This window comes from Ammodytes marinus, assembly GCF_949987685.1.
Source record: "Ammodytes marinus genome assembly, chromosome: 4".
Taxonomy (NCBI): Eukaryota; Metazoa; Chordata; class Actinopteri; order Uranoscopiformes; family Ammodytidae; genus Ammodytes; species Ammodytes marinus.
Window position 1 is genome coordinate 21102665 of NC_137233.1, and position 27130 is coordinate 21129794.

The 27130-nt window shown below is 40.5% G+C and overlaps 1 protein-coding gene across 2 annotated transcripts in view; it reads right to left on the minus strand.

Moving 5' to 3' along the window:
- Positions 1-7644, minus strand: part of fhit (fragile histidine triad diadenosine triphosphatase) — a 323745-nt gene extending 316101 nt beyond the window's left edge. For both annotated transcript variants that reach the window (XM_080025563.1, XM_080025562.1), the window contains exon 1: positions 7555-7644. The gene's annotated coding sequence lies outside the window, so the exon portion shown is untranslated. The remainder of the gene's footprint in view (positions 1-7554) is intronic.
- Positions 7645-27130: the final 19486 nt, after the last annotated feature.

A 27130-nucleotide genomic window follows, 5' to 3' on the forward strand; every position in this document is an offset into this window, starting at 1 on the left:
GTATACATATATATATATACATATTAATATGTATATATATATATATATATATATATATATATATATATATATATATATACATATTAATATGTATGTGTATCTATATACAGTATATATGCATATATGTTTACTTTTATGACTTTATTCTAGTTTTGGGACGGCATTAGCTCAGTCCAGGGGGACTTGGGTTAGAAACCGGAGGGTTGCTGGTTCAAGTCCAGCTCGGACCAATATTGGAGCGTGGAATAGTAGCTGGAGAGGTGCCAGTACACCTCCTGGGGACTGCCGAGGTGCCCTTGAGTGAGGCACCGAACCCTTCACTGCTCAGAGCCCCGTCTCTGTAAGGTGTTTAATACAAGCTTGTTTCTACCTTTTTATTTGTCTTAAAATATTGTTCTCAAAAGCTCTTTACAATGGAAGTGAATGGCAGGAATCTTCAAACCAGACACAAACCTCACTTTTAAGTTCTACTATGTCAGCACACAGTCAGCAGCAGACTTCATTAAAACTTTAAAGGGGTCACACGGCGTTGAACTATTCAACTTGTATTCAGCTTTTTAAATCCTTGTAACTTTTAAATTATCACAGTTGTATCTAACCTTGCTGCACATTCATTCTCCTCTCACAAGTGGCCACAATATTTTAGCATAATCTTGACTAAAACAACCAGATTTCAAGCAAGAAATTGAGAATATCAATGCTGTTCCTCAATCACATAGCACACTGCTTACATGCACAGTGCATTCCTCCATCACATGCAGAGATGATTTCTAGATCATTTAATTCTACTATTTTTGTGTACAATTTTGAAGTGTCTGACTCTACATCGCAGAATATCTAAAAAACATATGCATATTGCACTAACACCATAGATTAACATGCATCAGGGCTGAGCTGTTACACTCTATAGTGTGTCTGTGTTGTTTTACTGAAAAACAGAGAAGGTTACTTAAAGCGGACCTATGATACTTTTTGACTTTTATGACCTATAAACGTTGTTATGATGATTTATAGTCATGTTTAACCATACAAGATTATCAAATAATGACGTACATGCATTTCGACGTATTCCCTGCTTACCGTCTGGGGTGTCTGTGCAGAGCACTAGACACTATTCTGGCCAGTCGAGAAGTCACGTGTTCAGGCTTGACGCTTTGTAACATCGTGACGTCGCATGTAACTTGGTGTCGTCACCACGCGGATGTTTCCATGTATGGTAATGCTGCCACTTTCCTACTCGCGTCTGCCTCGCGCCCTTATAGGTCCACGCTCGCACCTCCCCCCACTGAAAGTTTTTTCCGGAAGGAAGGTAACCAAACACAACGAAGTTGGGTTTTCAGGAAGGGAGGGGAGGGGGCGGAAATGTCAAAAGCAAAGTGTTTACAGGGCATGCTGGATCGCCAAAATAAGAGAAAGAGCTTCCCGAAAATCTACATAGTTTTTTGTGATGTGATTCGTGTCAGGTTGCTCTATAGGGGTGTAAAACAAGAAATTAAGACCAGAAAAGTAGTATAATAGGTCCTCTTTAAGAAAAAGCAATATATTTGCAATGGACTTCATTGGTACCCGCTTTAAGAGCTTGGCCAGCTGTGATGCCACAAGGTGCCTCATCATCACTGCTCATTTTTATTTTTAGGTTTAGGATAATTCATTAATTAGGTTGGATGGCAACCAAAAGCTAATTGTCAAGGAAAGATCATGATTAGTAAAAAGGTATGAGATACAAAGTAAACATCCACAACCTCATCTCAAAACCCATTTGCCAAACAACTTTAACATCAGAAAATTCTGCAAATTGGGGTATATTGTGGCTCTGGCAAATATAGATAGTTCAAGTTATTGTTAATCCCATGGTTACAATTCATAAAAATGCACATTAAAACAATAACTATGACTGAGAGGGAACCCCAGTCTCCTGCAGGGAAGTCAGATGTCCTTCATACCCATCAGCCACCCTTACCCTATACAAATGTATAATAGGAAATAACTAGCTGTGTACCATATCAAGTAAAAGTGTTAAAGCTCACATATTATGCACTTTGCTGTCATTTATATGGTCTAAGTAGTCCCTAATACTTATTTTTTTAGATGTTTGCTGAAAAACCCGTTCAGATCATTTATTGTAGCAAGCCTCTATACCCTGATTGTCCTCTGGTCTCAGGATGACCTACAGTATATTTGTGCGATCTGGCTGGCCCCTCCCACCTCTCTGCCGGGCTTTCTTTATATGTCCATGGGGCTCTCCCACCGTCTCTGCCGTGCTCTCGCGATACTAGAGAGACACTGCGTGACTGCGTGACTGCGAACACAGTGTTTACCCGGCCAGAGCTAAGCCATACTTTGAGAACAGTTTGACATGACCTGACATGATTAAAACCAGTGAAAACAGTAGCTTCAAAGTTTGATTTCAACAGGAATATCTTCCCATCCTTTGTCATGTTAAAAACGAGTCATTTTCAGACTGCTGTGGGGAATATAAACAGCGTGTTATGAGCAAAACTTGGTGCTACAACCGAAGCTACATGGGCGCTAACGCTAAAAATAAGACTCAGACGATAAAATAAACTAAAAATACCACTAAAATCAGTGAAAAAAACATCTTCAAAGTTGACTTCCACACTATTAAGTTCCAATCCTTTGTCCTGTTAAAAACGAGGCATTTCCAGACTGGTGTGGGTAATAGAATTATGTTTTTATGAGCAAAAGCTGAATGCTTGTCTCGAAGCTAGCTCGGAAGCTACCGGCTAAAAATACCACACAAATCAGTGAAAAAAATATCTTCAAAGTTGACTTCCACACTATTAAGTTCCAATCCTTTGTCCTGTTAAAAACGAGGCATTTCCAGACTGGTGTGGGTAATAGAATTATGTTTTTATGAGCAAAAGCTGAACGCTTGTCCCAAAGCTAAATAGCTATAAACCAGTCAGGCAAAAATACCAATAAAAACATTTCTTTCAGTTTCACTGTTTGAAAAAACCCACAAGTAGCTTCCTATCCGTTGTGTTATTAAAAACAAGGCATAGACTGCTGTGTTTAAGATAAATTAGTGGAGTATGAGCAAAAGCATTCTGTGTTGGTGTATGTAACATTCAGGCTGTAGGCTACTATGGGCATCTTGTCGCTTAGTGGGGAAAGCAACATGGCTGTCACTAGGAAAATTTTCCATCGGATCTCGGGGGCCGTGGACCAATAAGAAATGGGGGAGAAGTCAGCCAGCGCTTCCCAGACTGGACTGTGTGAGCGAGTTACCGTAGTGTGAGACAAGGGAATATCGTTATCTTGGCAATAAAACATCTTTGGTAGACGTCATGAGTATTGTCCAATCAGCGTTAAGATCGGGCACAGTAAAGCATCACTGCTGCCGCTGTGTGTTCAGACTTTAGAATTGGCTAAAAGTCTCAATCAAAGCCCTTTTCATAATAAAAAATTAGAGGCTTTGATTAAACACTGTCAATGCTTCAGAGGTTAATGTAACAGCCTACTGAAACAGAAACTATACGGAGGGACGCAGCTCACTGTACAGTCCCTTTATTTAGTCGCGCTGTCAGTTTGCCGACGTGGCTCTCTGTTAGACTCGAGACATAGAAAAAGATCGCGGAAGCCGTTTCCGTAGACAAAGTTAACGGGCAGGATATCCCCGACTGATTTCATCCATCAAACCACAGAGTTTTTTCTGAGCGGCGTCTCACTCGCTCACTGGGTCTCCCGGGTCCCGGTGATTTTCACCGTCACAGCGATCGACTCGCTGCTGTGCTGGGGCGGAGACTTTGTGTGAAGGTGATTTAACATCACGGTCGTAGACGAATGTTATAACTTTATGCTGCATAGTTTGCACTGCACTGTTGACCCACACAGGACTCTTAAGTGAAGCTGACAGTTTAATGAGCGCACATTGCAGAAATGAAGTGTCTGCAGTGCGCTCACAATCAGAGCCGACCGACAGGCCCCCCCCAATTTATTTTTATTTTTATTTTTTAGTTTGTGTGTTTGATGTTAACATCATATTATTATATCGTACAAAAAAATGAATACAATGTTTTGATCTAGATAGCCTAGTTAATAGCCCAATAATTTAATCAGTTCATCTGGGAGGTAATCCAAGTTTAACTGATCATGTCACGTTCACGTCCAGTGTGTATTGAGTTTATTTAAAAACATTTGGAAATGGGGCTCAGATGCCCATGCACTGTATAACCTATTTCAGCCTCGTCTGTGGAAAAAAAGATAGCTGGACAACAGAGTTCTTCTGCTTCATTCCTCTCACTGCATTTAAATGTATTCATTATATTACAGAGAAATATGTCCCATAAAAGAAAAAGAGCACCAAGCCCAACCCAGAGGACCCTGCATAATATTTTATTTTAAATGAACATTTTAATGGAAAATCCAAGAAGCTTCTAATTCATCCGACCCAGTGTCTCCAAATTATTTGTTCACACAAAATTCCTCAGATTTAGCCTCTTAATTTCCCTCTCAAAGTGCACCAGATTCATGCATTTCACTTTAAAAAGTTTAAAAAAAATCTCCCGGGGGGGCATACCCCCGGACCCCCATAGGAGGGTCAGGATCTCAGCTGGCTATTATTTTCACCCAGTTGGACATTGGAGGCAATAGTGGAGAACTCTGGTTGTGTGAATGATATTTAACAATAGCCAATCGTTTGGACAGCGAAAAACACCCGACCCCCCTAGAAGGGACGGGTGTTTGTCACCTTTTTCACCTCCTATGAGTTTGCAGGTCTGATTCTGAACGGAGTATATTAGGGGGGAGGGGTGGGGGTTTCAGAAAGGGGGAGAGTGAGAAAAGGAGAGATTGTTATTTGTTTTGATATTTTGGCAGTCTCTAGGCACACCGTGGACCCATGGATATGTTGGAACACATTTAAAAAGTGCATTTAGCATAATATGTGACCTTTAACATAGCTTTTCCGAATTGCTTATCCAAAGGTAGTCAAAAGCTGGCATTCGCATAGAGGTGGGAGATGCAATATTATATATTTAAAGGGGAAAAATTGCATACAGTCTCGCTCACTCTCCCCTGGAACTAATTGATATGGTAGATGTGGATAAGCTGGGTACTAAATGGAAAAAAGAAGGAGAAGTAGAGAGACTGAAGATGAATCCATGGCTTCTTTCTCACCTCCACACAGAGTGCCAATCACAGCCTGAAGTGGGTGTGAATGTCAGATTGGAGTGAAACAAATGGCACGTAATAACCCGGCCTGACCAGAGGCTAACAAGTTCATGTGTCTGAGAGTGAGGGCATGGGCTTTCAGACAGATTAATGGCACAGACTAGAGAGTGGCGATACATGATGCTGCTTCATTAGGATCTGTAGAAAGGCAGCTACAGTGGCTTCTATTTCCTTTCCCCAGTCAATAAGCACTGACTTTGACTTACACTAAGCTCTCACCAAGAGACCATGAGCTGCCAATCGCATCAACACCAACAGGAGCCCTCTCAATGATCAATTCTCCAGCACAAGTGGTGGTGTGTTTATCTGCATATCATTTACAGTATGATGAAAAGAGCGTTAAGAAGTCAACAGATCAAATTCAGAAAACATTCATATTGAAAAAAAAATTTAATTTGGGAAAACAAATTCTCCAAGAAGCAACCAAAGCTATGCCCCTGCTAGGGAGACACTGACAGAAAAAACAAGCCAGCTCTGTTTGGCAGGGAGACATGTACACACACTATGACAGGTCGGGAGCCGGCAGTAAGCTAAGCATGGCAGAACAGCTGATGTGAATGAGTGGGTAGGGGAAGGGCTGCTGCTCCGTGCTCCTTTGTGGGAGAGCTGGACGAGCGTCTTGTCAGCTTGATGGTGTTTTCGTGCAGAAAAACACACCAACACACATTCTAGTGAGGCAGAAGTGATCATTGAGAGGGATTGTTGTTGTGTGACTCTTTACTTTGTTTTTTAATGACAATTTTGCATATTTAACCTTTAATGCCCTACCCCTTTTAAATGTATTTGAATTATCCAAAAGGTCATTGATCACAAAAGGTCACATTCATGTACATTTAACGCAACTACATTGCATCCTGACTCTTAAACACCTGCCACACACATTATAACACATTGTACTGGGTGGAGCGTATGATTCCTCAGTGACAATTTCTAATGTCATACTGCTACAAGCTAAAGGACACAACTATTTGTATTGAAACTAAATGGCCCTAAATATGGTTAAGGAGGTCTGCTTTTGGTGTAAAAAAAAGTGCAGCAGGAGATGTCAGTAGTTTCTCTCTAGAAGGGGGAAGCATGACAGGGTTCCACTACTCAAAAAGGTTTGCTCAAAAACTCATGAAGAATATGTGTTCCATCCCAAAACTAGAGACACAAGCCCTTTAGGTTTAGATTGAGTTAGAATTAGAATGAGTTATTGGCCAGTTGAGATAACCCTTTGTACCTAAAGGTACCACGTGTAGAATGTATTAGCACTTTTTAGAGACAGACACAGATGGAACAGATGGAGGGTGTGAGGGCAGGGTGTCATATTGTATCATATTGTATGGAATGTAAAGCCCACTGAGGCAAATGTGGTAGGATGGCCTAGAGGCCTGGGTCGCTGGTTCAATCCCTGGCACTGGTGTTAGTTGTAAAACTAGTGGTGGCTGGTTTAACATCTACAGTGCCCACCATCACTACCAATGTGTCCTTGAGCAAGACACTTAGCCCCCAAACTGCTCCAGAGGCTCTGTACTATGGCTAACCTTGCGCTCTGACCCCCTCCAAAGTGTGGTAACTTGACTAATAAAGTAACTTAACTACAGTAGCACAGAACGGACAAACTTAATGGCCTTATGTATTTTTATGGTAAGGTGTCCGCCTTTAACGTAACAATTTTAGGGTATAATTATTCACCACAGTTATTGATAATCAGCAAGTGGTACCAGCCCAGGAAATTGTATGTGCCCCGAGTTAGAATTGTTGTCCTTTAACTTTCCCAAAGCAGCAGTAGCAGTGATGTAGCAAATGACAGCAGCAGAATTAGGTTCAGTCTGAAGCACTGTGTGCTTGCAAATTCTGATGAATGAGCCATGTGCTTGCTCACAGCTCTTCACAAGGGGTTTGTTTGCACCATAGTGGATTTGCATTCATTTATTACTTGTGGATGAACACTCAAACGTTAAGGATTGTGCTGGCGGTTTGCATGTTAGAATGACAAATTGTGTACACTTCCCAATATTGTTGAGCATTTTTTTAAAGTGATTTAAAGAAAGTTCTTCTTGACAAAAGTCTTGTTTTTCGCTGCGTGGTAAGACAGCAGTGAATGTTTTGAAAGTGCTCTCGTTGAATCACTTAAGAATGTGCCATCTGTTCAATTCCAAATAGAAACTTGCATAATGTAAAACCTGCTTCCAAGTCCTCCACAAGGTCATTTGCACTGAAATAAACAGGAAACCAATGGCTGTTATTGTAAGCGAGAAAAAAATTCAAAATAATTTTGAAATTATATTGTCTGTTATGTTGAGTGTACCACAACCGTAAACTATGCGTACTTCTTGGTTAAGATCCGATAAGTATTGTGCTTGCTGCAGTCTTTACCTGTAAAGGATGACTTGTCAGTGGTGCAGTGGAGTGCTTTTGTCCGTGGGTGAGACAGAATGGACCGGTCTGCTCTGCTTGTCTTTTCCTGTGGGAGTGGGGGGGGGGGGGGAGAGAGAGAGAGATAAAGAGATAGAGAGAGAGGGCTGTGATCTTTGATGTAAATGTGAGAAGCACCGAGGAAGAGAGGTGGAGCATTGATATTCAGCTTCAGGTCCGGCCGAGCCCCGTTCCCCACACCTCCGCCTTGACCTTATGACCTCGCAGTGAAAATCATTTGGCAGCTTCTCTGACCTCTATAGCAATATGCGCGCAGGTAGACACACACACACACACACACACACACACACACACACACACACACACACACACACACACACACACACACACACACACACACACACACACACACACACACACACACACACACACACACACACACACACACACACACACACACACACACACACACACACACACACACACACACACACACACACACACACAAACGGCTGAATTATAACTGAAGAACTTATTCCCCAAGTAGCCACTCCACAACTTTCTGCTGCTTCCATTTTCATACAGAATCAAGAGGAAAAGCCAAATGGACCCTGACTACATGTAAGTTTAAAGGAATAGTTCAACATTTTTAGTTTTTATCTTTCTGCCTAACTCTCCTGCTCAAGAAAAGGCTACAGAAACCGTTCATGTGCACATTTGACAAAGAAATGGGCAGTGGACATTTTGACAGTTGCCCATTTCTATATACTAATGCACATGTAGTTACAGGAACCTTTTCTGGAACCTTTTCTTGAGCCAGAGAGTGAGGAAAAAAGCTACACATTGAAACATGTTGAACTACACCTTTAAGTTTTTGCATTTATCAAAGAACCGCATATTACTTGCAATGATAGGACGTGTGCTATCCACACTCCAGATTAGACCAGTTCTCTCAGCTGTTTTACTTCCGTCTGTAACAATTAGCATAACCATCATCATTTTTACAAGGGGATTAAACAGAGTTACAGTCTGCATTACAATCAAGATGTCCCAGTCCTCTCCCAAAAACACACTGTTCCATCTGGGCTTATATTATTGTGCATTTGTGGGATACAGCATAACTAAACTTATACACGTTGCAGCTAATAGCTGTGTCATACGGCATGGTATATACAGTAATATAAATAATTGATTTAAAGTGCCAATTTACAAGACGTGCACATATCTGCATTGAAAGAGTAGATGCTATGTAATGTAACGTTATTTGAACAGGGACAATGTACAAAAGAAACATTAACCTTGTTTAGAGCAAGGAGAGATGCATTGTACCAGGTTTTAGCAAACTGCTATTTTCCACCTGTAGTCCCTAATGGGCGTCTGGATGAATATGTGTTCTTGATTTAACTCTCAGATTGCTGTGGCCACATAAGAAAAAGGGCTGCCATACCCTGATTCAGACGCCTTGTTATTCCGACAGCTCAATGTTCCGAAATAACGAAACCCACAGGCCCGAAGAGCCGTTATTCCAATACTAATTAAAAAGGAACTCCAGTAGTGCAACGGTCCTTTATTCTGAAAAATACACACACTCCGTAGAGTTTCTTTACCCTTGATATTTAATGTATTTTGACGTGCAAACCATTTGGCACAATTAAAATACACTTGTATTTCAGCACCATGGACCGAGAGTAGGCTACTTATCAGAAAGCTCACACACATGGATGGAGGAGATGAAGGTACATACAATGTACACTGATTGACATAATGCATTCTCTAGCCCCTTGCCCTAACCATCAGAACTAAATGCCTAACCCCAACCCGTACCTTAACCTAATTCAAAGGCTACATGAACATTAAAACCAAGTGAGGTCAAGCTGTTTTTCACTCACCATTTTTATGTCACGAGGAAAGTTTTAATCCTTGCAGCCGTGCGCTTGATAAACTCATCTGCGTTGCTTCTCATTCCTGACACATTCTTGTGACAGTTCAATAGCCCATAGCAACCGTCTGACTGTGCTGACTTGCTGAAGTCTAACTGGTGGAACTTACTTACTTCGCCTTCTGTTTTTATCTCCCCCCGCTGTCCATGGTGCTGAAATAAGTGTCAAACTAGACAAGATGAAAAGTTGCATTGTGAATGTAAGAGAGATTTTGTTTATTTTTGGGGGATAAAGGACCGTTGGACTAACAGGCCTCCTCTTTACCTAGCAGGAATAATTTCACTTCGGAACCGTGGGTTTTACTTTCAGAATAACAGACGGTCGGACACAATGGAAATATTTTGGGATAAAACGGCATCAGAATTACGGGCAGTCCCCCATCGAAGGAGTAGAAAGTAAAATGAAAATGAACAGTGATAGACAAAATATCAAAAAGAGAATCCAGAAAATCACATTAAAAAAAAGATATAAATAATTTTGCATTTCATTGAGTGAAATAAGTATGTGATCCCCTACCAACCATAAATAATTCTGGCTCCCACTGATTAGTCCTCGTGCTTTAAAAAAGTATTCCTAATCTCAACTAGTTTCCTGTATAAAACACACCTGTCTCAATTTGTTACCTGTATAAAATACACCTGTCCACAGAGTCAATAACTCAAACTCCAACATCTCCATCATGGGCAAGACCAAAGAGCTGTCTAAGGACATCAGGGACAAGATTGTAGACCTGCACAAGGCCGGAATAGACTACAAGACCATTGGCGAGAAGCTGGGTGAGAAGTTGGTGCGATTATTCGAAAATGAAATAAACACAAAATGACCATCAATCTCCCTCGGTCTGGGGCTCCATGCAAGATCTCACCTTGTGGGGTATCAATGATCATGAGAAAGGTGAGGGATCAGCCCAGATCTACACAGGAGGAGCTTGTTTATGATCCCAAGGCAGCTGGGACCACAGTCCCCAAGAAAACCATTGGTAACACACTATGCCATAATGGATTGAAATCATGTAGTGCCCGTAAGGTCCCCCTGCTTAGGAAGGGACATACAGAACCGTCTGAAGTTTGCCAATGAGCACCTAAACGACTCAGAGAATGCTTGGGAGAAGGTGATGTGGTCAGATTAGAACAAAATCAAGTTCTTTGGTATCATAGTGACTCGCCATGCTTGGAGGAAGAGGAATTCTGACTATGACCCCAAGAACACCATCCCCACAGTCAAGCATGGAGGTTGAAGCATTATGCTTTGGGGGTGTTTCTCTTCTAAGGGAACAGGTGGACTTCACTGCATCGAGGGAACTATGGATGGGGCCATGTACCATGAAATACTGGTTGACAACCACTTTCTCTCAGCCGGGTCCGTAAAAATGGGTCGTAGATGGGTCTTCCAACACGACAATGACCCTAAAAATACAGCAAAGGCAACAAAGGAGTGGCTCAAGAAGAAGCACATTAAGGCCATGGAGTGGCCTAGCCAGTCTCCGGACCTTAATCCAATAGATCTGTGGAGGGAACTGAAGCTCAAGCGACAGCCTCGAAACCTTAAAGATTAGGAGAGGATCTGCAAAGAGAGTGGTCCAAATGTCCTCCTGAGATGTGTGCAAACCAGGTCATCAACTACAAGACACGTCTGACCTCTGTACTTGCCAACAAGGGTTTCTCCACCAAGTACTAAAGCCCCTATCTCACTGGGCTGCGACAGTGTGCGACAAGTTGGAGACACAAAATTGCGACCAAATATGCAAATTAGTGACAAATTTCACTTGCAGTCTCACTGAGTTGGTTCCTCACGACACGTTTGCGAATGTCCTGCCCAACACTTGCCAGGAGGTCGCATTTATGTCTCGCGAATGTCTGGCGAGCGTCGCACGACCGTCTCATTTTTGTCTCAAATCAGTCGCAATTTAGTTTCATAAGTCGCCAACCCCTCGCAAAGTTGTCTCACATTGCTCGCACTTTCTGACTCGCGGAGACTAAATTGAGAAGGGTTTGCGACGCGTGCGACACACCTGCGACCACTCTGAGACTGTTTTGAGACAGATTTGTCGCACACTTTTTTTGAACATGTTCAAAATTCATGCGACAGGACTGCGCGGCTCTGCGACACATGCGAGGAAATTGAGACCTCCGCGAACGTTTGGAGACAGTTTAGAGACTCGTTTGCGAATGAAGTCTCCAACTTGTCGCAAACAGTCGCAGCCCAGTGAGATAGGGGCTTAAGCAATGTTTTGTTAGGGGATCAATTACTTATTTCATTCAATGAAATGCAAAATAAATGTATGTGATTTTCTGGATTTTCCTTGTGATATTCTGTCTATCACTGTTAAAATAAACCTAGCATTAAAATTATAGACCGTTCATTTCATTGTAAGTGGGCAAACTTACAAAATCAGTGAGGGATCAAATACTTATTTCCTCCACTGTATATATATATATTTTTTTTTTCTTTTTGCAGATGTGGTGTTGCTTCCATCTGAAATAGATATGTTGGTGACAGTCAACCAAACAAAAATGTTAATCATAAAATAATAAGAGCTGTGTAACTTGTAAGAACATGCCAACCAAACCATACATTTGATTACTATTCACAATTCAAATTTCACAATTTAGGGCAGAGCTTAAACCTGACCACCCCACCATGGGAGGAGAGCAGTCCACCCAGCTCATTCTCATCAAACCACTCCAACACTAGGCTAACCTCTCCTGAAACCACAATGTATCACTTTCCTATAGGCTACGTATTTAAGCAGGACTCAGCATGTCTCGGATCATGATGGAAACTCTTGCACTCTGGTCTGCACTGACATGAAAATGATTGCTCACTCTTTAGATTTCACAACACAGAACTAAGGGTTTATGGCACACACGTGGGGCCACATGCTTCCTTCCATCTTTCTTTCAAATAACTCGGTAATTATGATCATCATGGAAGGTTGCTCATCCATTGAAGTTATATATCTGAACAGAATAATATTTTTTAAATGGCAATTTTACAATATGTATTTGTTATTATTCTCTTTTTCCTAATTTGTTTATATTACGATTGTTTTGTTGGTCTGACTCTTCTGTAGGCCTATGACATCTATTGCTCGTCTGTCAATTCTCAATTAGAAATCCCTCTTCTGTTGCTCTTTCTAAGGTTTCTTCCACTCACTATTGTCGCTCATGTTGTTCCTTATCCAAATGGAAGGTATAAGGACAATGATGTACATATTGTGAAGCCCCTTTTAAGATAATTTGTTATATATGCTATTGACCATGAATAGAATTGACTAGACTTGATTTATTTCCCCAAAAAGTCCCTTGGCTTCACAGTCTTTTGATATGCATGATTGCATGATGGTAGTGATCTTAAAACCAGACTGAACAGGTCTCGAGAAGAATACATTTTTCTGGCCACTTCTGGTAATGTCTTTACAAAGGCAGATGGATGGGTGTTTGATGCAGCACACAGTATGATCAGAAATGCAACGCCAGAGGCAAGGCCAGCTCTATAGGAGCTCTCTCATGTTCCACCAAACTACTTTCGGAAATAGAAGATGTTTGCTGTTATTCCGCTTACTGGTAAATGATACCTCGTCATAATCATGAATGACTCGGTGATTACATCTCTTTGAGTCACTGGAACATTCGGCATATAGTATAAATGGACCCAAGATAACGTTCGTGTAACGTTCAAAGACGCCGGGGTTTAAATGCCAGTACACGCAAGTAAGGAACCCGGTCTGTCAGGCAAACAGTCCGACGCCGACAGGCAAAAGTGTTGAATGGACATATTTTACTCGCTTTTTAAATAGACACAGCGAATACCTGAATGTAAAACGTATTCGTCACCGCAAACACTTGAATGTTCTCGCTTGTCGCTACTGTAACATCACATACAGTTAGCCCGGTTGGCTAATTTAAAGGGACTGACATGCTTGCGGATGTCTCGGCATAAGTGACACTCCACACTGTCACGTGCAGCCGTCAACGCGTGCTTGTTGGCTCTGATACAATACAGTTACAAAAAATGAATTGTACACAGCGAAGAAGGTTTGTATAACCACCAAATTCACTACAAACACAAAGCACTACTATTTTAAAACGGCCACACAACAAATCCATATTGTAAACACTCACCTCCTACGTGACGCAGGATCTTGCGTTGCATTTTGGGAAGTGGAGTCTTTGAACGTACTATAGACAGTCAAATACGACTGTGCTAGTTCTAAAAGACTACATGTACCACAACAGAAGGAGTGCAAACTTTATGTTGCATTTATGTACGGTAGGACATTTTTTGCAACTCGACAATTAATATTTTTAATAACTTATAATACCGAAATTATATTGTATGTATGTCTTTATTTGAACAGATAGACTGCGTTTTGTTTTTTGTATTATCTATTTTATACAATAGCCTAACTATCATTGTCTTGGGGTCAATATTGCTAAACCTTTTTCTCTTTTACATTAGGCTACTCTAGAACTATTTTACTCCACATTCCACGGCCAAACCAAGGTCACCCTCAATATTATAATTTGTCCACCATTTGTTTAAAATCTAATTCAAACTTACTTTCTTTTTTCCTTTTTCTTATTTGTTTCTTCCTCTATGGCTGGGGGTAGGGCAGGGAGAGAGTACAAATAATTTTCGAAAAAATAAAAATAGACCTCAAATCCTCTTCTCACCACATGAACAGGCCCTCCTACTGGGTTTAGGGCTGCTCAGGATGAGAGACTGGGTTAATTCTTCTCCCCAGGGCCCCGAGGCGGTTGTGAAAGAAAGTATCAAGGGCCTACTAGATAAATACAGAAAAAATATATTATTAAAAACAAATGATTAATTGTGAAATTAAAGGACGAAAAATGTAATCATCAATAATAATTAATTCTACTATTTTGTACTACTGTACTTTCTGATCAGTTATCACCGTTTTGGAATGATTATTTTGCTAACCTATTTTATTTTCCCTTCTCTTTCCCCTTATTACTTCTTCCCAATTGCTCATCTAGATTCCGAACCTCACACACACAAACCTACACAACTGCCCAACACCTTTTCTAACACTCAAGGTTTGTATCTTCACTGGCCTCACCATTCAATTCAATAACATTTCACCGTCAACGATCTGCTACGAGTGCTCAATGATTTTTGATGCATCTGCAATGTGTTGCAATCATTTTGCTGCACAGCTTACATTACTACTTTTTCAGGGACGACATATAAAAACTATCAAAGCTTGACTGTACGTACCCTGCATTCGAAATTGCTTAGGCCTGCTCTTTCTTTTTAATATTCTACATACTACAGCTGCCCATAAAAAGTATGTAGTTAACATGCAGTACGCATACAATTGGGACATATGCCTACATTTACTTATTTATTTCATCATAACATCGTGCCTTGAACTTGCTTCTTGCATAGATATCTGTCTCATAGCAGGGGCTATCACACAGAGTCTCCATCAATGTGATGTAACTTACTGTGTGCAGTGGTTTGTGCTACAGCATCGCCAAAAGAAATTGCTGATTTTGTCACTTGTAGGGCATCTGGGTATTTTCTAAGCATACTGCATCTGACCACATGCATTGGGAAAAACTAAATATTGTTTTAGCATACTAAATAGCAGGGAAGTATGGGTACTGGAACGCAGGGCCTGTCTATGCAAAATACATAAGTTAATGTATCACTTTGTAATGTTCCTGACAGAAACTTGGCACGGAGCTACAGTTCTGTTGTTTGCAACCCTTGAGAGTAGACCGCTGCATTTAAATGTTTTCAGGGGTCAACATTTGGAGAACTTGAACGTCGACAACAGAGACGCAACAGTTATAGTCAAAGAAAGCATACTTAACACAACAGCAAACTCAGACAGTGACGAGAGAGATTTCAAAATATATTCGCTGATCGCTGCCTCGCTCTTCATTCCACTTTTATCTAATCACTCATTCAAATTAATTTTTTTTTTATTCACTGGGCCCATAATAAAGTCAGTTCAGAAAGACCTGTTCCCAAGAAATATATATACTTTTATATTCATGGACATTCAATGTTGCATGCCACATTTATTTTGTTCCCTCTTTAGCCTTTAAACAAACTATTAAAATGTGCTCTTATCTAGCATGCCCTCTCTTGTGTTGTGTCTCCACTCAAAGGAGATCCCTCCACTCCATTCAAATACATGAAGTGTGAAGTGAAGTGTGTTGCAATGCAGAGCCGCCTGGCAGTCATATTAAAATACAAAAAATACCACGTCCGACGAAAAATCCATGCAGAGTTGCACATGACAGCAATCACGGGACACATTAACACCCCCGTTAATTTAAAAATAGTTAAACTGACAAGAGTGATTTTAGATCTGCCTAAATGAGTAAATGATCGCACTATACAGGAGCAGCTGCAAAGTTTATGAAGCTTTTTACACCAGTTGTAAATTAATTGTCATGAAAGTTGAAAAAGAGCCTTTTATTGTCAGACAAACCCCAATAAGACATAAAATTACTAGCAATGTGTCAGCCTCGGCGTGAGCACTTGATAGCAGTAGAAAGCTGGTATTGATGAATTGTCACCCAGATGTCAGAGAGGAGAAGTCGGACAGGAATGATCCAGCATCTGCTTTATACGAAGGGCCTGACACACTGTTAAAATGTCTCCCTGCTGGAAGAATCCCAATCACATGCACTCTCTCGCTCTCTCTGAAGGAGGGTCATTATACTGATATAACAAAAAGATTTTGAACACCTCTGAAGCTTTAAGGTGGACATATTTTTCTGTTTTCCAACAAGTTTCTTCAAGACCCCTCAAAGCATTGAAGCACATCCATGGAAACGTCTGCCACTTTGTCAAGTAGTCAAGTTGTAATTGACAACTATGCAGGTCAGATTACAATACAATTATGGTTGGAATATTTAAAGTCCCTAGAAAACTCACCACTGACCACCTAACATGTATGTGTTCTTCTTCTTCTTCTTCTTCTTCTTCTTCTTCTTCTTCTTCTTCTTCTTCTTCTTCTTCTTCTTCTTCTTCTTCTTCTTCACAGCACAATAATTATGTCAAAATATGTCCTGGTCATGTTGTATATTTTTCTTATTTACCACAAGTGGAATCCAAGCATGTTTTGATCATTTGAGTTCAGATAACCCTCTCTAAGATGTATACTCTCTAGACTAATACCATGGAGGCAAATGGAATTTGATAAGGGCGCTGAAAGCATTAACAAGTTATTAAAAATAAAAATAATCCACAAAACAAAAAATAGAGTAACGGTTACCCAGTTATTGCGATCAGCTTTCATTTAATCCATATGAAAACAGTTGATAGGGTGTTATTCTGTTTTAGCTTTGTAATGCATGGTTAGGGAACCAATGCTGAGCCTATCAGCCATTTTTCTTATACTATGTGACTAGCCAAGCTTTCAGAGTCTATTGAACTATAGCTAGAGCTTAGGGCAGTGCATCTTACTTTCCTTATACTTTGGAGTCCAAGAGAAAATTATTAAGGACATCTCCTTGTTTTCATGCCAAATCAAGAAAATGGATGTAAATAACCATTCATGCTCAAGTTAGTTTAGTATTGATTTAGTTTTTATTTCAGTGTAATTCCTAAAAGACAAATGGTTATTCAATGTGTAGCGTATGTGTGTGATATGATATGTATATGTTGACCTGCACAAGGACTGCAGAAGGAAATGAGCAAACTGCTATAATCTGGTACAAAGCATATTTTCTCTGTGAGATTAATGTTATTTGTGTACATGGTCCCTGACAAATAAACTAATAAACTATACAAAGCATGCAAGGTAGTGAAGGTGTTGTACCTCTCAGCCCCTTAAGTAGCCCATGTGCTAGGGATAAACAATCTGACAGCAGATCAGTTGTTCAGAGGGTGATGGTCACCCTAGGGAGGTTCTTTGCAGTCATCTAAGGGTGTATTCACACATGCTGTGTTTAGTTCGTTTGAAACGAACTCAGGTGCACTTCCACCTTCGGTGCGCATCTTTCAGACAGGTGTGAATACAGCAATCGCACTCGGGGGCGGACCAAACAAACGCTCCGAGACCCAGCTGAAGAGGTAGTCTCGATGCGCTTCAAAACGCACTCTGCTGCAGTTCGTTTGTGGTGTGAATTTGGCCGGACTCGATCCGACCCAATTGCAGGAAGCACTGCGCCTTTTCTTTCTTTTCTTTTTTAATAAATCGCCATCAGCTTCACATTATGGGAAAGTGTTGTTGTCGCCATTGTTAGGAAGATTAGTTGTGGTTTGACCGGGAGCCCCGAGCGAAAATATTACATTTGATAATGACGCGTGCGGATCAGCGATCAGATGGAGAGGAGCGTCTCCCGTAGCCTACAGTGCCAACAGGTTCATGCTGCGCTTTGCATGAAGTGTGTGTTTTTATTGTTCTTCCCAACGGGACCGTCAATACTGTCCCCGTGTCAGTTTGGTGCTGAACTGCGCCGAACTGACACCCAGCTGATACACAGCTTAATCAGCTGTGTTTCAGTTTGAGCCTATTCTTCACGCGAGTCGCGCGTCCAGCAGCAAAAATACAGTAAAAATGATGTTTCACATCGTAGGCTAGAAGCCACATAACGTGGCATTGTCATAGGGCTACATATTATAAACATATGAAACAACAATAATTAGATTTTTTTCTTCTTTATTTATAGGCTAGATGTAGGCATTTTTATTATTTTTAACTCCACATTATATCAATGATAAATTCGCAGTTTTTACTTCGTTCTTCCTGCTTCTCTCCACCCCAGAATGTCTGTCCAATGAATGAATGACCTTAGATCACGTGTGGTTTTGCTTCGTAATGCTGGTTCACTTGCAAAAGGGGCAATATGAAAGTGGACCACACCAAACAAAAAAATCCAAATTCTATTTGGTCTGGACCAAAGCAAGTGAACTAACGGACTTTCCATGTGTGAATACACCCTAACAGTCCTATGGGGACCAGGCCTCTTGATTTGTCCACGTGTCTGTCAATAAATCGATGTGTCATTGTCAAGGCTGTTGCTAGCCTAAAAGTCATAGTCCAAGTGTCACATGGAACCTGTGAGTATGTGAATGGTTAGCTTGTACCAAAGAGAAAGTCGTCATGAAAGAGCTCCAGTCGGCTCATTACTTCCTTTGAAAAGTACCTGCCAAAGACAATGCTGCCGTCATGACGTCACAGTGTTGAAAGGTGTACTCGCTAGGTGTGCTAAGCGCTGAAAAAAAAACTTTCCCCCTCTTGATGAAAATGCCTATGGCTCGTGCATTAGCGCATACATGTGTGCGTGCATCAAGGTGCTGCACACATAAAGGAATCTTACATCTCCCAAACACATGCTGCCAGTGGGGGTATATGGAGTTTTATTGTGAGAGCAGGGGGAACACATACATGGGGCCTACAGATGAAGAAAGCTTATTTGCAAAAAAAGCTTTACTTTTCTGTTGTGGAACTTAGAGGGCGGTTTAAAGAGAGGTCATTAATGGACAGTTTAAAAGCTGCAGCTATGCTATCGGCTTTTTCAGGATATACTACATAACGATACTACATGCTTTATGCCAACTTCAGCAAGCATGCTAACATGTCGATGTAAAAAGTAAGAAAAATGCAAATAAACAGAGGAGAAATGCTACATATCTATAGAGTGACTTAATTAATTTCTGTCTAAATTAATCAAAATGTCTCTTTATAGAAAACAGTTAAAGCAGTCTATCACAACAGTGGAAACTGTTCAGGTCATGGGCAAAGACAGTAAAATATGTGAAGAGCATTTAATGGAAACATATGGAATGGCATAGTGGGACAGTTTGGCCTGAATAGAGGGAAAGGAGAGTGTGCGAGAGTGATGGGGAAATACATCTATTTCCTTAAATTTCCTTGATTCGTGTTGTGTCAATAAAACCTAAATGTAGAACATATAGTCTACTGACAGGTTGTACAATTATTTTGTTGCACCCCTTCTACATGCCAAGTGTTTTTTTGGAATATTTAAAGCTGCTGTTTGCTTCACTGGAGGTTTCTTTGGCTCTAGGTTTGGGGACACTCTGACTTTCTATGCATATGGTATCTGTAGTTATAAATTGCCTAAAGCTAGTGGCTCATATCTTGCTAGACAGTGTTTTTGGGGGGTGGCTGTGGTTTAGGAGGTAGAGGGATCGTTTACTGATCTCAGGGTTGGCCAGTCCATCTCCACCTCCTGCCCAAATGTTCTATTGTCCCTGGACAAGACACTGACAACCCATGATTGGCACCCGGCGTGTCAGCTTGGTGCCAATGTGTGTGTGTGTGTGTGTGTGTGTGTGTGTGTGTGTGTGTGTGTGTGTGTGTGTGTGTGTGTGTGTGTGTGTGTGTGTGTGTGTGTGTGTGTGTGTTTGTGTGTTTGGATGAGAGGCAAGCATTGTAATGCAGCCTGAGGATTTGGATAAAAGCACCTAATAAATAAAATCCATTTCAATCCCCTAAACTGTCCCACCTGTCTGGGGTGAGCAGGTAAGCTTTATTCTCACTCTTTTTATCAACACATGGTTCTCACATGTCCTGCTGTTGTTGGGCAGGGACTCACCAGGGACTTCCAGGTAGGCAGGACGGGTCATGTCACTGCCTCTTTGCCCAGGGACAGAGCCTCTGAGAACGGTGTTGTTAGCCATGGAACTACAACATTTATAGAGACACTGCAGCGATGTATAGGGTATCTTCATTTAGGTCCATCTAATCATGGATTTTGGAAGAATTTGAGCAGTCCTCCCACACTGATATGGTTGTTTGATGTCATCATGAGTTGTCATGCTTTTTTATTACCGTTAATATATCTCTGATTCAATAAGTTCCACTTCCCATGATGCAACAATAGTATTTAAAATGTTTTTGCCCATGCCTCCTTTGTTTTGGTGCGAGGATTTTTTTTGTTGCAATGATGTATATGATGTGCAACACAGTGTTAATCAACTAGACAGTTTGCATTGAACACATAGAAATGTTGACCTGATGGTAGCACTAAATGGCAATCCATCCAATAGCTGTTGAGACTGGTTGTGCTAAAGGAAAAGTCATGGGATCACATTACATTACAACATGATCTTAGACTAAGAAGATGATACTAAAAATAAAAAAAATAAAAAAATAAAAAATAAAATAAAAGGCACTTGTTACAGCTACATGAAGCACTTACATATGGCACTTTGTAGTTTGGTTTATTTGAAGCGATTGTTGTTGCTCTGAATTTGTACCTTCATGCACTTACTGGATGTCACTTTGGATAAAAGCGTCAGCTAAATAAAATGTAATGAAATGATGTCATACACAACCTAATCATAACATACTTTACATCCAAACATTGACAAACAAAGAGGGACATTACCTTTGACTTTCCCAAACACAAACTTGCCTTGTTCTCTCTAAAGCTGATACTTTTTGTTGCAAGCAGGACGCCCTCACACAACAAACACACACAAAAACAAACAGATTATCCATTTCTAAATGTAACCCCGCCCACAAGGTTTGCACAAAAAGCTTGTGAAGCACAGGCCAAAGGTTGATATTCACGGAACTGAAAGGGGAAAAAGAAACCCCCTTCGCGCATAGTCAATATCCAGTTTTCCTCTTGTATTATCTATAGTTGCTGAGTCATTCTTTATGTTGCCAGTAGAAAAAGTATTTTGCTGGCTTGGTGCAGTTAATAAAAATGCTCCACTCATCTGCTTTTGACCACAGATCTGATCAGCACAAGGCAGCCCCCGCCCGTTGCATGTACCCTGCATGTGAAAACTAGTGTTTTACTTTACCGGTCTGTCGAATGTGGAAATAATTTTCTGATACATATTACAGTGTTTTACATTTCTACCCTCATGTGTAGTGCATATAAAAGAGCCTGACTGTGATCTGTTCTGTTTCCATTTTTACACATTCATTATGTGCTATTTATGTGAGCTGCTATTATATTCTCTGGTTTCAGCTCCCTGAAAACATCACTCATGATTGAATTGAATTAGTACAAAAACATTTATGTTGGGCATGAATTATCCCTTCGATTGTGTCATCAGGTGTGGACATTCAACATAGACATGTAAGGGATGCACAGGACTACACAGGTCGGTAAAACGTTTAAACGTCCACTGCCTCACTAGTCGGCACCAGTAATAGTCGGTTTGTAATTTATTGCCCATCACTTGGACTCCCGTCAGCTGTTATAATGCTGCCTTTACACACGGTATAAAGGCAGCATTTCATACTGTGAAAATGCAATGTGTTGGCATAAATAAGAATGGAAAGTTCAGACTTCAAATAATATTTCATTTTGGTTAGAAGTAACTGCAAACATTAATTTAACTGAGTTGACACAAATACAGTAGCATGTCTAAGTTGAGTTATAGCTCAAAAGGACCTAGTAGCTGATTGTTACTGGAGACCTCCCAGCTTTGAAGTTTGTCAAAAAAAATACATAACATTACTTTAATGAAATCAGATGTGTTTAAATAAATGGTTTTGAAAGGATGCAATTTAATGACAGTATAGGTTGTTCCCCATTACCCCTGTGAAGTAAGAAGGTAGTCATGGTTTGATAGGGTGAGTTACTTTGACTGAAAGTTTGTTGTTGTCCTTCTTGAATGGCCAATAGCTACTGTCACTTAAACTCCGGACATGACAGATGTCACTGAATAGTAATGGCTTGAAGTGACCTCTCAACTTCGACACCTTCAGAATGTCTGAGAAATACAATTTGTACCTTGATTTCTGTAGGCACATCTGTGTACACTGTATGTAATCAATAATGCAGCTATTCAAATCATGATTTTTTAAAGTTGTTGTGTGTGTGTTTTTCTGGACCCATGTTCAGGCTAAAAAGAAGACAAAAAAGTAGTGTGACACACATTTCAATTATTCAGCGGAGAGTCTCTTTTTTAAATAAAATAAATGCTGTACCCATGTAGGAAACTAATGCTTTATGAGTTTATTGTCTATGCCATTATTAACAGATACATCCTCATGTCAATCAGAGAACGAAAATGAGGAAGTGCCTCTAGTGGGTAAACGGTGAGCTGGTTCTCACCACCACCTACTGGGCACAGACAATCTGTTCTATGCTTTACCCTGCAGCTACAAGTGACTCCTACACACGCTTACAGCTCCCTCAATGACAGGCTGGACTTTTTTGATTGGCCAGCTGATGACAGCCATTGCCAGTAGTCTTGTTAGGGCCTTGGGATTTGGCCCTGTTGTAATGCTCATGTTCTCCTGTCTCTGTTGATGAGCCAGAGAACATCAGGGAAAACAACTAAACTTTGACCATCATTCTATAGTTTAACTTCTCTGCACTATAGCTGTTTTAGACTTTTTTCTACTGATTACTTTCAATCGACCACACCAGAATACATTTGAGTCCTTCAAAGATTGTCTGTATGGACCCTGGATAGAATCCTGGAGAGTGCAATTATATTGGAGTTTGAGTCAGACTTCTCTCTGAGTTGGCTGTGTCACCTCCACCACACACAATACTCCTTTGGTTGTTGTTCCCTCATAATTGTAAAGTGGACAATCATTGGAAGTAAATTAAAACAGACTTAGAGTAAAAAATTAGCTGGATGTCTTTTTTTGCTTTAATAGAACCATGTTGACTGGGTTCGTACTTGGTAAATTATTTAGAAAACCAAAGAGAACCGGGCCCGGCACGGATCCCTGTGGGACTTCAGAGGTCAGCGACTCACATTCTGAGGTGGCATCATTTACCTTCACCTGCTGTTTCCTATGTAAAAAGTTATTTGTCCAATTCTTTACCTTTAGCGTATATGCATTAGGATTTTAATTTTCGAAAACAGTCTTTATGATGAACTGTATCAAAAGCTTTTGGAAAGTCCAATCTCCGGGCTCCCACGCTGTATGCAACCGACTGACTGTCCTCTGTCCATTGCTACTGACTGACCATGAGAAGCTGAAGTGTGTTGAACTTCCACATAGAAATCCATTCTGCTTATTATTAAAAAGTCTGATTGATTTCATATGTTCAACATTATATGTCCGCAATAGATTTTCCATTATCTTGCATACCACAGATTTCAGGCCTTTAACTAGCCAGGTATTTCCAATCAAGGGATTGATTTTTTGAACACATGATTATATCATCAGAGGTTCGGCAAACACACAAGAAAAATTTATTAAAAATCCTGGGATTGATCATATCGGGCCCTTGTGAATTACAGATATTAATATCATGGAGAAGTGGTTTTATATCCTCAGCAGTTATTGTGAAACATTGAGCTGAACTTTAGCTCCGCAATTCAGGTATGTGCCCTTAAGGTCTGTTAACTGTTACTGCTGAAAAAATCTGACGATATTTCTCCTTTTCCAATACCTTTGTCTATTTTGGCGGGACTTTATTAGTATTATTTTGATATAAACATTACATTTCCTGCTGACGTTTTAATTGTTGTGCTTATTTTGAAACTGTGATTATTGATTATATCATGTGTTCTGAAAACAGTTCAGAAATTATTGGAGGATGCCCCTTGTTATTACATTTTTCAAATATTTTGCTGGAATGAGAATGTTAGAGAGTGGTTTATTATTCAGAGATCCTGGATCAAGGTGGGGTTTATTGGGTAGAAATTTTCCCATGGCAGTCTTAAAGCTAGTGAGGATAGTGCCAGTCCAAAATAACAAATGAACAGTATTCAGCATTGTACATCCCAGAGATCTTTAACAAGTTTATCTAGCAGGAGGCAAGTAGTTGATTTTGAACCTAAACTGACAAGAGACAGATAGTCTTAAAACAAGTGTGAATTGAGAATAACTAGGAATCAGCATATGGATATTGTATGACCCATTCTGCAGAGGATGCCGGAGATGAAGAACACATTTTAAATCGTCATTTATTTTGCCACAGAAAAAGCCTAAAAATGAATGTGCAGTGACAGATGAGCATTCAACAAGTTTGTATATGCAGTATCTCACAAAAGTGAGTACACCCCTAACATTTCTTCAAATATTTCATTATAGCTTTCCATGCGACAACACTGAATAAATGACACTTTGATACAATGTCAAGTAGTCAGTGTACAGCTTGTATAACAGTGTAAATTTACTGTCCCCTCAAAATAACTCGACACGCAGCCATTAATGTCTAAACTGTTGGCAACAAAAGTGAGTACACCCCTAAGAAAAAATTTCCAAATTGGGCCCAAAGTGTCAATTTTTAGTTTTGCCATCATTATTTTCTAGCGCTGCCTTAACCCTCTTGGGCATGTAGTTCACTAGAGCTTCACAGGTTGCAACTGGAACCCTCTTCTACCCATTCATGACGACATCAAGGAGCTGGTGGATATTAGAGTCCTTGCGCTCCTCCATCTCCCGTTTGAGGATGCCCCAAAGATGCTCAATAGGGTTTAAGACTGTTGACATGCTTGGCCAGTCCATAACCTTTACCCTCAGCTTCTTTAGCAAGCCAGTGGTCGTTCGGAGGTGTGTTTGGGGTCGTTATCATGTTGCAGTACTACCCTGCGGCCCAGTTTATGAAGGGAGGGGATCATGCTCTGCTTCAGTATGTCACAGTACATGTTAGAATTCAATGAACTGTAGATCCCCAGTGCTGGCAGCACTCATGCAGCCCCAGACCATGACACTCCAACCACCATGCTTGACTCTAGGCAAGACACACTTGTCTTTGTACTCCTCACCTGGTTGCCGCTCCACACTCTTAACACCATCTGAACCAAATAAATGTATTTTGGTCTCATCAGACCACAGGACATGGTTGCAGTAATCCATGTCCGTAGTCTGTTTGTCTTCAGCAAACTTTTTGTGGGGTTTCTTGTGCATCATCTTTAGAATAGGCTTCCTTCTGGGATGACAGCCATGCAGACCAGTATGATGCAGAGTGCGGCGTATGGTCTGAGCACTGACAGGTTGACCCCCCACCCCTTCAAGCCCTTCAGCAATGCTGGCAGCACTCATACGTCTATTTTCCAAAGCCAACCTCTGTGTACGACGCTGACCACGTGCACTCAACCTTCGTAAACTGGGCCGCAGGGTGGTATTGCAACATGATAACGACCCCAAACACACCTCCAAGACGACCAGTGGCTTGCTAAAAAAGCTGAGGGTAAAGGTTATGGCCTGGCCAAGCATGTCTCCAGACCTAACCCCTATTGAGCATCTTTGGGGCATCCTCAAACAGAAGGTGGAGGAGTGCAAGGTCTTTAATATCCACCAGCTCTGTGATGCTGTCATAAATGGGTGGAAAAGGGTTCCAGTTGCAACCTGTGAAGCTCTAGTGAACTACATGCCCAAGAGGGTTAAGGCAGTGCTGGAAAATAATGGTGGCCACACAAAATATTTACACTTTGGGCCCAATTTGTAAATTTTTTCTAAGGGGTGTACTCACTTTTGTTGCCAGCAGTTTAGACATTAATGGCTGTGTGTCGAGTTATTTTGAGGGGACAGTAAATTTACACTGTTATACAAGCTGTACACTGACTACTTTACATTGTATCAAAGTGTCATTTCTTCAGTGTTGTCCCATGGAAAGATATAAAGAAAAATTTCAAGAAATGTGAGGGGTGTACTCACTTTTGTGAGATACTGTATATATAAAAAAAAGATGAGCATTCAACAAGTTTCAAAAAGTAATCTCGGATTGTGTTCATCATTGGTACTGAATGATTAAACGAGTGAAATAGGATATTTTTGGCTGCAGGTAGAGCATGTTCGTAATTAAATACACTGCCATACCATGAGATGTAATACAACTATCACAAGAGAGAGAGAGAGAGAGAGAGAGAGAGAGAGAGAGAGAGAGAGAGAGAGAGAGAGAGAGAGAGAGAGAGAGAGAGAGAGAGCGAGAGAGAGAGAGAAAGAGAGATAGAGAGAGAGGTTTAAATCCTGGCTCCTTTTCACCTGCACTCAGCTGGCCAATCACTGTGTGACTATACAGGATGTGATTGTCAGATTGTTGGTTCATCGGAGTTGGAGAGGTGTGAGGGGAGGGGAAGGGGAAGGGGAAGGGGGGACATTCAACCACCCATTAACCAATTATGATGATGGATACCAGCAGCTTAACATTGCCAACCGATGGCATGGAGACAAAACAGGATGTGATAGCACAGTTTTCCCATCTTATCATTAAGGTGAGCCACTGTAGGTGATGAGGTTCAATGTTAAACTCGAAGATATCATGATGAAACGTAGCCAGTTGATTCCTCATATCTAAACTAGTATGTTTTGTATTACATTTGTTTTGTATTTTAGGAATGTATGAATAAATATTCAAATTTGGCAATAGCTAACTATTTATGCATACATGTGCATCTCATTAAACAACAACAAATCTAGGTGTTGCACAAAGCCAGACTTAATTTATTATTGAATTGTTACAACCGGTTATAGTCCGAAGTTTAGAGTCCAGATTTTCAGAACATATTTTGGATATATCCTTTTTTGATTTTATAAATACAAAAATACTATATGCATTTCCGGCATGTTTTGAAGAGGAGAATGTCTCATGAACGACTCATTCTGTAATAACTTTCAGAATAGTGCTGAGAATGATGGAACGTTTAGTTGATGTAAGTTATTTTGAAGTTGAGACTTTTAAATGTACATTTTGGACATTTGATGTACACTAATATGAAAGACAACACGTTTTATATTTTCCTTGCCTTTA